General features: G+C 37.4%; 1 long non-coding RNA gene across 1 annotated transcript in view; it reads left to right on the top strand.

Annotated features, from left to right (window-relative positions):
• Position 1: 1 nt before the first annotated feature.
• Positions 2-4,157, top strand: part of LOC116185112 — a 4,651-nt gene continuing 495 nt past the window's right edge. The window contains exon 1 of the long non-coding RNA XR_004149892.1: positions 2-52. This is a non-coding gene — a long non-coding RNA (uncharacterized LOC116185112). The remainder of the gene's footprint in view (positions 53-4,157) is intronic.

The following is a 4,157-nucleotide window of genomic DNA, read 5'->3' as shown; positions in this document are numbered from 1 at the left end:
AGAGAGAGAGAGAGAGAGAGAGAGAGAGAGAGAGAGAAAGATAGAGAGAAAGGTTTATCATTTGTTTTGTAAATAGACACTCGTATTTTTCTATGTTCGCGAAGAATATCTTGTGTAGTAGATTGTTATTTGCGCGTTTCGTTATATCGTTTCAGATCTGTTGAAGCTTTTACCCCTTACCCCGACCATAGCAATCTTTTGATAGAGTTGGAAATATCTAGACGCTTTTCGACGATGTACCTTCCCGCTTTCCGTTTTACAACACTCGCACACGTGTACCATAGAAGATATAGTGATTATTGCAGTATGTGGGCGATTCCTCCTTTTTTTTTTTTTATGCGCCTTTTTCTATGTTTCATTTTCCTTTTTCTATGTTTTATTACTAACTAACGCGTTTAGAGGGCGAAGCATGAAGTTTGGGATAAAGGGGAAAGGGAGAGAAGTATGTGGGTGTCCGTCTTTCTTCGCGGTATTTTGTATATCGAGACGATTTGCTGATACGGCACTGCAATTAATCGTAAGGATAAAATTAAGAAATGTATTAGTACACTGTGTTTCAAATTATGGGAATGGCTAAATTGTCGAACGGGTCTCGTCGTTCATCGCCGTCTTCGTCCGATTAGACAGCGCGACACGTGCGAGAGACGAGGATGAAATGCGGCGAGGAGAAGCGAGAATGTAAATGGAAGGAAAAAAAAAGAAAAAAGAAAAAAAAAGAAAGAAAGGAAAAGGAACAATTTGTCTTTCGCGCTATGGCCGCGTTTCGCGCTGTACATATTATATATGTTTTAACCTCGTTTAATTTCATTGACTATCGTATAATGAGAAAGCTATAATATAAAAAAAAAAAAAAAAAAAAAAAATGACAAAAAAGTGTACCTTCGTTTTCGTCGTATTCGTGTGTGTCGAGAAGCACAGGTGTGATAAAAACGAAGTCTTTAGATCGTAGGACGATCTGCGCGCGAGCGCATGTGCGGCCCCGAGGCGCGGTTAATTTCAAATCGTCGCAGTTTGGCGGGCCGCTGGGATGCGCGCATGCGCAGAGACAAGCAATGCCTATCGGCTGTGTTTATTTACGATGGATCATGGCGCTACCGTCACCAACCCAGAAATATTGCGACAATGTATCATTCTCGAGCGAAAAATCGAGCGAAGAAGATGAAGAAGAAGAAAAAGAAGATAAAAAGGGAGAAAAGAAGTACATAGTAGGAGGCGCGTGAGTCGCGCGCGCTGTACCAAACATTTCAAACAAAATTTCTTCGTCCCTTTTTGTCCGAAAGCTAGGCGTCTTTCGACGAGCTTAAAACGTGCGGGTAAACTTGCTCACGTGGTCGCGCGTTCAATCTTTTTGGTATAACGATGGTACAGCGTTCGCGAGTCGAATCGATTTTTAAACGACGTAAAAGAAAGAAATAAATGGCATGGACCAAGCGAAGGGGCGAACGATCGTGAAACAAACAAATAAAAAAAAAAAAAAAAAAAAAAAAAAAAGAAATAAGAGAACGAAGACTCGAAACGATTGTCCGTTTACGCGCGTGCGTTTTATCAACGAATTTTCATGCCTTTCGCGTAACGTTGTTTTATCATAACGACGTAGGAAGCTCGTAATAAAAGAAGACAAAGCGAAGACAAAAGAAACATTTAATAAGAATAAATATGTTCGCCCCTTCTGATCATCAAAAAATGATTAGAAAAAAAAAAAAAAAAAACAGTAGAACGTACGCGCGGCATTAATGTGCGAGAAGAAGGACAGAGAGGCTGTTTAAACAAATCAAATCCATATTAAGTCGTTAAGGTATACACGGAAGAGAACGTGTGGCACAAAAAGAAAAAAAAAAAAAAATGAAGTAGAATGGAAAAAGAAATGAGCAAACTCTATACACGCGAATTACACGTGTCTGTGATCGCATATTATATATATAAAATAGATGTATAACACATATATGCATTATCGAGATGAGAAACAAAAAAAAAGGGCTGATATATATTATATATATGAATATTATATATATATATATATATATTTGTATGTACGCATGCGTACATACGAAAGCGTCTATACGTTTTACGAAAAAAAAAAAAGAGAGAGGAGTGGAGCGCGCGTAATTGTATTATCGATATTTGCACGAAAGAGAGCAAGAAGGGAGAGCAAAACGACAAAAAGATAAAAAAAAAAAAAGAAAAAAAAAAGAAAAAAACATCTGAGATATACGTGTAGCGTTTGTAAATTAACGGTGTCTCTTTAATTATGTAATTGTGTATATGCGCGCTCTGAAAATTATCGTATATTCGTATATATGATTCGGAGTAATTGCGTTTCTATGGAAGAGTGTCGGTCGCATGTTTCTCTCGATCGCATATTGGCCGAGAAGTTAACGCGAAATCGATTCGATATCTGTCCAATCTGTAGATTTAAACGCTCGTTTAAGGGAAACAAATTTTTTTTTTTCTTTGTAAATCTCGTGGAGTTGTGCAGCGACTGATTCGCGATCGAGAGAGGAAAAGAGGTGGAGGAGGACAGGTGGATCCGACGGTATTAAGAGAAATTAATTAATTACGATTGAAGCAGCGAACAAGCACACACACACGCGCGCGCGCGCGCGCGCGCGCGCACACACACACACACACACACACACACACACACACACACACACACACCTTTAGACTTTTCGACCAACAGCGACGCGTTTTCAACAACGTCCCCACATATCACTTGAAAAGTTTAATCAAAGGGCGAGTCCTCGCGAGCGTCGATCGTTTTTTAGAAACGATCTTTTAGACGTAGACGGGATTAGAGATGGCGCCACCGAGCGTTTTCTTCGTTCGTTCTTCGCTTTATACGTTATTCTTCGTTCATCGTTTCGAGAAGATTTTTTTTAGAGAAATTGTCAAATAATTTTCAAGATGTGTACACCTCAATGTTTCATTTAACGGATATCGAAATATTTTTTTGAGGGGTGACAATCTCTGTAAGAAATCTTTAAGATTCGATAGATTCTTATAAATCTACAAAAAGAAAAAAAAAAGAAGTCGTTTGATTAGTCATGCCGTAGCACACGAGCGAACGAAACCACGAGGGAAAATGACGAGTTACTCTATTACAGTATTCAACGTTTTTTTGACGATTCATTTATCTCTACAATTCTCTTTCTCTCTCTCTCTCTCTCTCTCTTCTTTTTCATTTTTTCTCCTTATCTTCACCGCATTCTTCCGTACTTTTCTCTTTATCCCCTTCGATTAATTATTCTTTTCTTTCACGTAATGATCGAACACACGTATATACACATAGCGTACACACAGATATATATACACAATGGATTGCCTGTGAATGATTAGAGAACGCAGAGAGAGATTAATCGTTTACAGAGCCGCTACTCTTGACGCGAATAGCTTTCGGTTCTTTCTCTTCTTCTCGGTTTTGCATATTTCAGAAGGAAAACAGGGAAAATTCGATATGTATTCCTTCTCGAACGATTGTCGAGAATTGTGTTCGTATTTAATAATGTTTTTTTATAGTACGATATTTAAAAAAAGAAAATTATTTAAACGCGCATATATGTATATAATATTTAATGTATTCCTTTTTTTTTTATCGATTCAGCGCGTCGACACGGCGTGTAAACGGTTAAGAAAGAAGCGAGGAAAATTTTCAAAAAAAGCAAAGGAAAGGGATAGATCTCTCTGACCAAAGATAATTTTTTCGCTATCGAGGCTTGTCGAGGCAACCTTTTTATTCGATCATCATCCATTTTTTTTTGTATACTAATTTTCATCGAAAAATCGTATTTTATTCACCGTCTTTTGAAAGTAAAAAAGAAAGATTCGTCTTTAAGCTAAATATCTCACTTTCTTCTCCATTCCATCTTTCTTTATATACATTTATATATATATATATATTTCTCTCTTGTTTCTTCTTATTTGCCCGCCTTTCTCTTTCTCTCTTTCTTCGCATAGTAGCTCGTTTACATTCGTTTATAAATTGTAATAACAAAAATATTTGTGAATCGTAAAAAAAAAAAAAAAAAAAGCGGAGAGAACTCGACGGAGAGAACGCCTCGAGGCAATATGAGAGGAATTAAAAGAGTTTTGCGATGTTCGCGGCACGAATCGACGTCCGTAATGATCTCATGAAGTAAATAAGCATTATAATAGTTTGG

This window comes from Apis dorsata, unplaced genomic scaffold (genome assembly GCF_000469605.1).
Source record: "Apis dorsata unplaced genomic scaffold, Apis dorsata 1.3 scaffold_99, whole genome shotgun sequence".
NCBI classification, from domain to species: Eukaryota; Metazoa; Arthropoda; class Insecta; order Hymenoptera; family Apidae; genus Apis; species Apis dorsata.
This window is presented reverse-complemented; position numbering and strand designations above follow the sequence as displayed.